Source organism: Mesoplodon mirus (assembly GCF_964341445.2).
Source record: "Mesoplodon mirus genome assembly, chromosome: 1".
Lineage (NCBI taxonomy): Eukaryota > Metazoa > Chordata > Mammalia > Artiodactyla > Ziphiidae > Mesoplodon > Mesoplodon mirus.
This window is the reverse complement of record NC_138976.1, coordinates 89,122,291-89,133,916: the sequence shown is the minus strand read 5'-3', so window position 1 is coordinate 89,133,916 and position 11,626 is coordinate 89,122,291. Positions and strand designations below refer to the sequence as shown.

General features: G+C 42.0%; 1 pseudogene across 1 annotated transcript; it reads right to left on the bottom strand.

Annotated features, from left to right (window-relative positions):
- Positions 1-10,684: 10,684 nt before the first annotated feature.
- Positions 10,685-11,425, bottom strand: LOC309798838 (TM2 domain-containing protein 1-like; annotated as a pseudogene). The gene has a single exon. The product of its transcript is annotated as a TM2 domain-containing protein 1-like (transcript).
- Between the last annotated feature and the right edge of the window lie 201 nt (positions 11,426-11,626).

The window sequence follows — 11,626 nt, the reverse complement described above, 5'->3', positions numbered from 1 at the left end:
GTACCCAAAGCAGGCATTAATAATCTTCACTGGAACAGAATGAATGGGAAGGAAGGAAGCTAAAAACTTTCTGTTTGATATAATTGCAGTTTAACGTGCTTTATTACATCCCCGGATTGACATGCATAAGGCATAAGAAACCAGTCAATTTCAGTGAACAATCAACCAAATACCTAAAACCAGCTATTTACATTGTGCGTAGTTAATCACTGCTTGCCTGAATTTTTCACGTTCTAACCAGCTGTTCTGGCATTTTGTAGATACAGTCTGAATAATTCCATCTATATTCCATCAGTCCTAAATTAACATGACAAGTGTTTGTGTTTAGTAACATTTTCCAAAGTTGATAACTGTGTAAACAATTAGATGGTTCACCCTCACTTCCTAAAATACAGACATTTCCCAAGTAGACTGTGCTGAGAACAGCAGTTTCTTCATTTCCAAAGGGCATTACAGAGACCACAAAACTAAACTGGCCACCTCTTTTTTTATTTCCAGGACCCACTTTTCAATATATCACTTAAGTGATACATGAATTTATTTTAAATGGCTTACCTCCATTTAAGTGCCTATCAAAAGAAATGGAAATGTCTGTTCTACTGTTATCAAAAACTTCCTGATAGCAATATTTTTATTTAATTGAAAAGAGAGAGAGAAAAAATCGAATCATGTCACAGACAGGTGGAAGGACACCGCAGGCAAGACTGTGTTTTCCAATGGCATCCAGGAAGATAATGAGTCCATGTCTATGGAAATTGATTCATTAATATTTCATTGAGGCAGCTTCAGAGCAATTCAAGAACCAGCTACCAGGAATTCAATCAGTAAATTCAATGAATTGTTGAGCTTAAAATAGCTGGGGGAGGGGGGGAAAGATAAACATATATTTGGCATGTGTGCATATTTATACATACTGATGTGACACGTATATGCACATGAATACAGGAATACATATTAAAACACAGCACATGTAAGAGACTGTCATTTCTAGGCTTAAACTCTGTCTCACCTGCTTATATTCTTTACTTGAGAAGAATTTCCAAATAAAACAAAAATCACTAGATTTTATATCACTCTCCTGCTCAGTACTTGATTGGAAAGCAAGTTAACAAAAATGTTAGCCTCAACTTGTTCACCGGTAATCACATATTTATCAATAGAGCCCCTTCAATCAATTGACAGCACATCAAGATGGCTCCTGAGAAACCATGCTGAGGCTGGAAAAAAAAGGGGCTCAACTATTTCATGGAGGAAGAGCTAATGGCTTGGGGCAGAGCAGCCCATTTACCACGCAATATACACATTGAGAAGGGCCAGTTAGGGAAATACATTCAAATTATCACGTTGGCTAAGTAATTGGTCTTTGGGTGTCCCTAAACACCAACCTACAAATAATTTTATTTTCATTTTGGATCAATGTCTTCTAGCCCTTGTCTAACTAACCTGTATTGATGTCTTTTTAATTAAACCATGCGTGATATGCTCTCTCGGCAGTGGGGCATACTGAGTGTACATGCTAGGAATTCCAGATAAGGTAATTATGCTATTTGTCACTGTCATGATTAATGTGTGACAGCTGTTATGACAGCTGTGCCACTGTTTTGTCACAATACTCTGTTCATCCATAACAAAATTAGCTGTCGCACTCAAAGGTACACACTTGCTGCGATTTCTTTCTGAAGTCAACAATGAGAAAATCGAGAGGGAATATTACATGAACTCTGTGACAAACAGGAAAAACGACATCTTTATTTTTTTTCTTTAAATGATGATATAACCTGCCTGCATTGAAAATGCAGATAGCTCACCTCTAGCAAACAAGCTGTCACAAGGAGCCAATCCGCCACTAATCTAGCTAACAAGGTCTCAGTATGTGAGGGGTTTGCTTCATAATTTGAATCTGCCTTGTCAGGCAAGCCTTTTAGATGTTACCCAAATTAGCATTGGCTGGAACTGTTACTGCCTGTCAAGGTGGGAAACTGCAAATGCAGAGTGATAATAGGAAGTGGGAGACTGACTCACCCTTTCCTTTGGGCGTCAGTCAAGTGGAGCAAAATAGGCGGCTCTGCCTCCATCTCCCTCAAGACAGTCGTCCCTGCCTCCCTCCCTCCAAAGCCCTGCACCCTTAACTGGGAAAGATGCTTTCAGGAGCTGTCTCCAAACAGAGATGTAAATTGTCAGATGAAGGCAGTTATTAATGTTAACCAATATTGTTTCTTACAGAGCCCTAAGACTGGACTATAAAACCACAGAAGACACTGATGTGAAGAGACAGATGGCTACAATAATAGCGTTGTTATTCTATAGCTTTGGGTGAAGTGGATACTGCATATGTTCCATAAATTTAAAAGAAAAAAGCTCACGGAGATGTCTATTCATAATGTAAAAGAAACACTGTGACATCAGACATGCTGAGTGCAAAAGAAAGAAAATATGTTGGATATGCATAACTAAGTGAATATGATATTTTCTCTCTTAAAAATTAAAGGGAGAACAGCTGTGGCTATTATTGTTTTTCAATAAATGATTAGTTTGATGTACTGATAATATATTTAAATTTGCCAATAACTTAACCAGCAAATATAATATACACTTTTAACAAGGGTACTGTTTAAATCAGGCCCATCTGCACTGTCTCTCTTAAGCCTCTTCAAAAACAGCCCTGGAACAGAACACTGAATTGTTTCAAACAATTATAATGATTACAAAGGAACTGTTACCACCTGCTGCTGACTCTTGGCAGTCATCAGTCAATGAAGGATTTAATTAGAATATTTATCAACGATGACCAAAACTCCTTTTGATTTGTCTCTGATTTCTTAATGTGGGAAAAGTAAATTCTTTGAAATTCAAACAATGAAAAGATGCTAGGGATTTCAGGAGTGAAAGTCCCCTTAGCATATCCATCCCAGGGAGACCTTGCTGTTCATGGATTTATAAAGAACTGACTTCTCTGCAAATAAACTGGAGACCAGATTGCAGATGAGGAGGACCTGAGCTCATCTCCTCCTACAAGCACACCCAAATCACAACTAACAGCTGAACAACCACGGGTAAAAAAGACGGGAATCTACCGAAAAACGTATTCTACATCCAAAGGCATAAAGAAGAAATCACGAGATGGTAGGAGCTCATGATACAGTCAAATCCCATACCGCCCAGGTGGGCAACCCACAAACTGGAGAACAATTATATCGCAGAAGTTCTCCCACAGGAGAGAGACCTCCGAGCCCCATAGCAGGCTCCCCAGCCCAGGGCTTCAGCACTGGCAGGAGCCCCCAGAGAATTTGGCTTTGAAGGCCAGCGGGGCTTGACTGCAGGAGCTGCACAGGACTGGGGGAAACAGAGAGGAGGGCACACAGAAGGTCCATGTGCACCGGGTCCCAGGGCAAAAGCAGTGACTCCATAGGAGCCTGGGCCAGACCTACCTGCTGGTCTTGGAGGGTCTCCTGGAGAGGTGAGGGGGCGGGGGTGACTGTGGCTCTGTCTGGGGTCATAAAAGCTGGTGGCAGAAGCAGGGACCTGCATCAATTCTGGCTGGAGGCAGAGACAGATATTTTGGGTATCTGGCACCGAGACCTGCCCCACTCAAGAGCCTGTAACTGGGACGCCTCAGGCCAAACAGCCAACAGAACAGGAACACAGCCCCACCCATCAGCAGACAGGCAGCCTAAAGACTTCCTGATGCCACAGCCATCTTTAAATATGCCCCTTGACTTGGCCCTGCCCATCAGAGGGCCAAGACCCAGCTCCACCCACCAATTAGCAGGCATCAGCGCCTCCCACCAGGAAGCCTACACAGACCCCCAGACCAGGCCTCACCCACCAGGGGGCAAATACCAGAACGAATGAAACTATGCTCCTGCAGCCTGCAGAACTGACAAAGGTCAGAACCTACCCTGGGACCAGCTGGTCCCTGGGCCTTGGGTGGTGAGAGGAGAGTGTACTGCTGGGACACATAGGACATCCCCTACAGAGGGCCACTTCTCCAAGGTCATGAAACGTCTAAGCTATTACATACATAAAAATACAAACAGAAATTTAAACAAAATGAGACGGCAAAGGAATGTTACTGACAAATGAACAAGATAAAACCCCAGAAAAACAACTAAATGAAGTGGAGATAGCCAATCTACCTGAGAAAGAGTTCAGCGTAATGATCATAAAGATAATCCAAGAGCTCAGGAAAAGAATGGATGCACAGAGCGAGACGTTACCAGAAGTTTTTAGCAAATTAGAAAAAGATGCTAAAAAATCTGGGAGCATGCTTAAATAGATTTCAAATCAACAACTAGGCTTTCAGTCAATTGCTCTGGTTGGTCTTCTGTGAGACAGGCATGTGAACCTTTGATGATTCCTTTCACTTTCACTTTCTACCTCAGTCAGAGGAGACAAAAACATTTGTTGCCTTATATTATTACCAAGCAAATAGCACTTAGCTACTAGATCACACAGGGGTTTTGGATGAAGGAAGTGATAGCCCCTTCCAGGTGATAAGTGTTCATGCATGAATGTTCATGTATTGATAGACAGCACCTGTGTTAACTTCATTTCCATTCACCCTGAGAACTCCCTGTTGAAAACTACCCATCTTCAAGATCCACCTCCAATGCCATCTCTTTCATGAAGCCTTAGATGAAATTTTGTCCCCATGTGCTCTTGCCCTTCCTTTTCTTGGAACTTCCATAGCACTTGCTGCTTGTTTATTTGTTTTAGTCACCAACTGTATTTGATTTGGGAAATGATTATTTGTGTGCTTTTCTTACCCATGGGCTCCAAAGACAGCAGGGAACACTTTTGCTGAATCTTTTAATTCCTCACAGAATCTAGGATACTATCTCACACACAGTAGGCCCTTTTCTTCATATTTATGAAGTAAATCAATTATTGCATAACAAGGGACTTTCAAGATGGCAGAGGAGTAAGACGTGGAGATCACCTTCCTTCCCACAAATACATCAAAAATACATCTACATGTGGAACAACTCCTACTGAACACCTACTGAACGCTGGCAGAAGACCTCAGACCTCCCACCTCCCAAAAGACAAGAAACTCCCCACGTACATGGGTAGGGCAAAAGAGAAAAGGAAAAACAGAGACAAAGAATAGGGATGGGACCTGCACCTCGGGGAGGGAGCTGTGAAGGACGAAAAGTTCCCACACACTAGGAAGCCCCTTCACTGGCGGAGATGGTGGGTGGTCGGGGTGAAGCTTCGGAGCCACGGAGGAGAGCGCAGCAACAGGGTGCAGAGGGCAAAGCGGAGAGATTCCCGCACAGAGGATTGGTGCCGACCAGCACTCACCAGCCTGAGAGGCTTGTCTGCTCACCAGGGCAGGTGGGCGCTGGGAGCTGAGGCTTGGGCTCCGGAGGTCAGATCCCAGAGAGAGGACTGGGGTTGGCTTCGTGAACACAGCCTGAAGGGGCTAGTGCACCACGGCTAGCCGGGAGGGAGTCCGGGAAAAAGTCTGGACCTGCCAAAGAGGCAAGAGACCATAGTTTCCAGGTGCGCGAGGAGAAGGGACTCAGAGCACGGCCTAAACGAGCTCCAGAGACGGGCGTGAGCCGCGGCTATCAGCGCAGACACCAGAGATGGGCATGAGATGCTAAGGCTGCTGCTGCAGCCACCAAGAAGCCTGCAAGCACAGGTCACTATCTACACCTCCCCTCCCGGAAGCCTGTGCAGCCCGCCACTGCCAGGGTCCCGGGATCCAGGGACAACTTCCCCGGGAAAACGCACAGGGCGCCTCAGGCTGGTGCAACGTCACGTTGGCCTCTGCCGCCGCAGGCTTGCCCTGCACTCCGTACCCCTCCCTCCCCCGGGCGTGAGTGAGCCAGAGCCCCCGAGCACCTGCTCCTTTAACCCCATCCCATTTCAGCGAAGAACAGACGCCCTCAGGCGACCTACACTTAGAGGCGGGGCCAAATCCAAAGCTGAACCCCGGGAGCTGTGCGAACAAAGAGAAAGGGAAATCTCTCCCAGCAGCCTCAGGAGCAGCAGATTAAATCTCCACAATCAACTTGATGTACCCTGCATCTGTGGAACACCTGAATAGACAACAAATCATCCCAAAATTGAGGTGGTGGTCTTTGGGAGCAACTGTAGACTTGGGGTTTGCTTTCTACATCCAATGTTTCTGGTTTTATGTTTATCTTAGTTTAGTATTTAGAGCTTATTGCCATTGATAGACTTGTTTATTGATTTGGTTACTCTCTTCCTTTTTTCTTTAATATATATATTTTTTCCTTTTTCTCTTTTTGTGAGTATGTATGTGTATGCTTCTTTGTGTGAATTTTCTGTATAGATTTGCTTTTACCATTTGTCCTAGGGTTCTGTCTTTGTGTGTATGTGTGTGTGTGTGTGTGTGTGTGTAGTTTTTAGCGCCTATTATCAATGATGGATTTGTTTTTTGGTTTGGTTGTTCTTTCTTTATTATTATTTTTTTTAATAATTTCTTAAAAATTTATACTTTAATAGCTTTATTTTATTTTATTTATTTATTTTTTCTTTCTCTCCTTCTTTTTTTTTTCTCCCTTTACTTCTGAGCCGAGTGGCTGACAGGGTCCTGGTGCTTAGGCCGGGTGTCAGGCCTGAGCTTCTGAGGTGGGAGAGCCGATTTCAGGACATTGGTCCACCAGAGACCTTCCAGCCCCATGCAATATCAAATGGCAAAAGCTTTCACAGAGATCTCCATCTCAACGCTAAGACCAAGCTCCACTCAACCACCAGCAAGCTACAGTGCTGGACACCCTATGCCAAACAGCTAGCAAGACAGGAACAAAATCCCACTCATTAGCAGAGAAGCTGACTAAAATCATAATACGCTCACACACACCCCAAAAAACACCACCAGACATGGTCCTGCCCACCAGAAAGACAAGATCCAGCCTCATCCACCAGAACACAGGCACCAGTCCCCTGCACCAGGAAGCCTACACAACCCACTGAACCAACCTTAGCCACTGGGGGCAGACAACAAAAACAACGGGAAATACAAACCAGCAGCCTGCGAAAAGGAGACCCCAAACACAGTAAGTTAAGCAAAATGAGAAGACAGAGAAATACACAGCAGATGAAGGAGCAAGGTAAAAACCCACCAGACCAAACAAATGAAGAGGAAATAAGCAGTCTACTTGAAAAAGAATTCAGAGTAATGACAGTAAAGATGATCCAAATCATCAATGCAACAGTATAAAAAGCCCAGAGATAAACCCACACACATATGCTCACCTTATCTTTGATAAAGGAGGCAAGAATATACAATGGAGAAAAGACAGCCTCTTCAATAAGTGGTGCTGGGAAAACTGGACAGCTACATGTAAAAGAATGAAATTAGAATACTCCCTAACACCATACACAAAAATAAACTCAAAATGGATTAAAGACCTAAATGTAGGGCCAGACACTCTAAAACTCTTAGAGGAAAACATAGGCAGAACACCCTATGACATAAATCACAGCAAGATCCTTTTGACCCACCTCCTAGAGAAATGGAAATAAAAACAAAAATAAACAAATGGGACCTAATGAAACTTCAAAGCTTTTGCACAGGAAAGGAAACTATAAACAAGACGAAAATACAACCCTCAGAATGGGAGAAAATATTTGCAAACGAAGCAACTGACAAAGGATTCATCTCCAAAATATACAAGCAGCTCATGCAGCTCAATATCAAAAAAACAACCCAATCCAAAAATGGGCAGAAGACCTAAATAGACATTTCTCCAAAGAAGATATACAGATTGCCAACAAACACATGAAAGAATGCTCAACATCACTCATCATTAGAGAAATGCAAATCAAAACTACAATGAGGTATCACCTCACACCAATCAGAATGGCCATCATCAAAAACTCTACAAACAATAAATGCTGGAGAGTGTGTGGAGAAAAGAGATCCCTCTTGCACTGTTGGTGGGAATGTAAATTGATACAGCCACTATGGAGAACAGTATGGAGGTTCCTCAAAAAGCTAAAAATAGAACTACCATACGACCCAGCAATCCCACTGCTGGGCATATACCCTGAGAAAACCAAAATTCAAAAAGAGTCTTGTACCACAATGTTCATTGCAGCAATATTTACAGTAGCCAGGACATGGAAGCAACCTAAGTGTCCACTGACAGATGAATGGATCAAGAAGATGTAGCACATATATACAATGGAATATTACTCAGCCATAAAAGGAAACGAAATTGACTTATTTGCAGTGAGGTGGATGGACCTAGAGACTGTCATACAGAGTGAAGTAAGTCAGAAAGAGAAAAACAAATACCATATGCTAACACATATATATGGAATCTAAAAAAAAAAATAATGGTTCTGAAGAACCTAGGGGCAGGACAGGAATAAAGATGCAGACGTAGAGAATGGACTTGAGGACACAGGGAGGGGGAAGGGTAAGCTGGGACGAAGTGAGGGAGTAGCATTGACATATATACACTACCAAATGTAAAATAGATACCTAGTGGGAAGCAGCTGCATAGCACAGGGAGATCAGCTCAGTGCTTTGTGTCCCCCTAGAGGGGTGGGATAGGGAGGGTGGGAGGGAGATGCAAGAAGGAGGGGATATGGGGATATATGTATACATATAGCTGAATCACTTTGTTATACAGCAGAAACTAACACCATTGTAAAGCAATTATACTCCAATAAAGATGTTAAAAAATAGTCATTCACATATCATTCATAATTATGACTTTATAGTTGGGGTAAATCAATAGCACCTTATAAATAAATATTAAAATAAATTGTTAAATCAGTTAAATTATTGCATAACTGAATGCTGAAGAGGGTGTTTGTGTATTGTAGTATCTGTATTCAAGTGATATTAAAGAATGTAGGACCTATTTAATGTGTGTAACTTTTTATAAGTGAACATGAAATATTTAAACAGACAGAACTCCCAAGTGATACCAAACAGACCAATTTTAACATCAACTGCTATACCCAGGAGTGATGTCAGATTAATGGGACACCTGAAATAACCATCATAAAAAGCTCCTAATTAAAAGGGGGTATTCCAGCTGTAGAGATAACTTGATCTTTTCTAATGCTAGGGAGGTCTAGAAAGCACCTCTCTATGTAGCTGAAAAGGCAACCATACATTCATAGGTAGTAACAAACAGGACACAGTTTTTGCAGGAGTTTTGTGGGAGGCAGTTTTTACAGAAGGCAATTACTCTGGAGGATAATTGCACTTCCAGTGTTCCACAGGTCTGTGAAATTAGCAATCAAGCATAGAAATAGCTAGAACAATAGAAATAGAGTAGATGGGTTGTGGGGAGCAATGGCAAGCTAAAACTTAGAACTCTACAATTAGGAGATAAACTCTAGCACCAGGAACCTAAAACACCAGGCTGAGATGGGGGATGGGGGATGGGGTGGGGCGAGATGTAGGAAGGTCCAAAGGTGATGCATAATTAGCAACAGGTAGGAAGAAGAGGACCCAACTCAAAATCGGTCTGATTCTAGACAGAATTCTCCCTAGTTAGGGAGAATTAATAAGTGCCAGCACCCAATAGAGTTTTACTTGAACTTAATCTTTAATTTTGTTCGTTTTAGTTAACTGTTCAGTAACCTGACCGTTTTATCTCATTGTGAGGGCTCCATTTCTTTAGAGGCATAATTTAACAATTATTATTTAAAGGCATAATGACTGATATTAATAATGGAGAGGAGGCACCAAATCAGTAAACTGAACTGATGGCTTCTGGGACCTTGACAGTGTGGTATCACATTAGCTACTGTATAATGCCTCTTCCTCTTATGTATAGCAGCCCATACACTTGTGCCCAGAGAATTAATCTGATGGGTTCCTCACTGATCCAAGGACAGAAGAGGATTTTTGACTGGCACCCTTTTCCTCAGGTTCCAGTTCTAAGTTACAGATAGGACACCTCCATGATCAGTTAATCTAATTAAACAGTGGAAAACTCTACCAAAACTCACATACCACTAATTTACCCTCATCCTCAACAAGAAAAGATGATTCACAAACCATTATCCTATGAAAGCCTTTTTATAAAGCTTTGTTAAGATCAGATGGTGTCTTGGTAACAGTACAGAATCAGTTAAAATTGTGGGGCAAAGACTAAAAATAAGACTAAAAGGCTAAACTGAATAGGCAACTCTGTTGCCTGTCTTGGGGTATACTGCCATTTCATCCCTCAAATAATGAAATTGTTCTTGAAAGCCACTCTTCTAATACATAACATGCTGACCTTTTTAACACTTCTAATAAAGTCTCCAGTTCTGGGGACCTTGTTTCCACTTGATAATGAGAGTGCTCTCTTCTTACCCTCAGAGCAATAATACGTTCGGTCCACCACCTAGCCCAGTAGTTCTCAGACTTCCCTGCACTTTGGAATAATCTAGAGAGCTTTAAAAAATACTGATGTGTAGATCCCACCTCCAGATTTTTTTTTTTTTAGTAAGTCATACTTTTATTTTTCAGAAGCGAAAAAGACAAGTGGCAACTTGCCTTTGGAAAAGACATTAATACCAGAGTAATAAGTTATCTATCTCATAGAGACAGTAGCCGAAGAAAGACTCTATTATCATATAAATCTCAAAGAAAGTTCTATTAAATACATCTCAGAATCATATGTTTTTAACTAAAACAACAAAACAAAAACATCAGCAACAACAAAAAAATTAAATAGAATCCATAAAGTGGTATGTGAAGGAGGAAAAAGGAAAATCTGGAAATCTACATACTGAGAGTTCTCTGTTAAAATCAAGGAGGCCCAAATCTGTTTCTTTTAAACAATATTCACGGATATAACTGCGCTTTTCTAAATTTCTCATTGGTAATACTCAGTCTTGTAAGTCTGGTTCCATAATAATCTATAATGTAACTACTTCTATCTGAACGTCCAACAATCTGAATTGAAATAAGAATGAAATCAATGGGGCTCCCAATTCCACAAAATCCTACAGTGCAAAACTTTAACAAACCCAAGGCAGGGTATCCAAGGTAAAATCTATCTGCTCCATCCAACAAAACCATCCAACAAAAAAGAGACAGTGCAACCGCCACCTTGTATGAAAAGCCATTTACATTTCGGCAAGATATGGGCTTGAGAAAACCAATTTTGTTTCCAGTAAAATGTGTTTCATTGCCACCAAAATCCTTACAAGTCATGTTAGGTACTGGAAAACATGGGACATGAGCTGTGTAGTTTGTACAGTTAACTGGTTCTTGTGTAGCATCATTTATTTTTGGATCCTTACAAATATATTGTCCCACTTTGAGGTTCTCGCACGTGTCTCCTCGCCGCTGCCATGGCAGCTCCCCAAGGTCCCATGGTTACTGATGCAAACCACAGAACACCCAGGAGCCCAGCGGCAGCAGTCTCAGAAGCAAACGGCCCAGAGGGCCAAGTGGCCGCCATGCTGGGCACCGGCGTGTCCCCCATAACTTACCTCCAGATATTCTGATTTGATTGGTCTGCTATGTACATTGGGCACTGGGATTTCTAGAAGTTCCATAGGGAATTCTAACTTACAGCCAAGGTCGAAAACCATTCCTAAAGCTGAATGCCTCTTTACCATTCGTGTTCATACAAACCATTTGAAGATTTTGTTAAAATACAGATTTTGATTCAGTGAGGTTGGGGTGGAG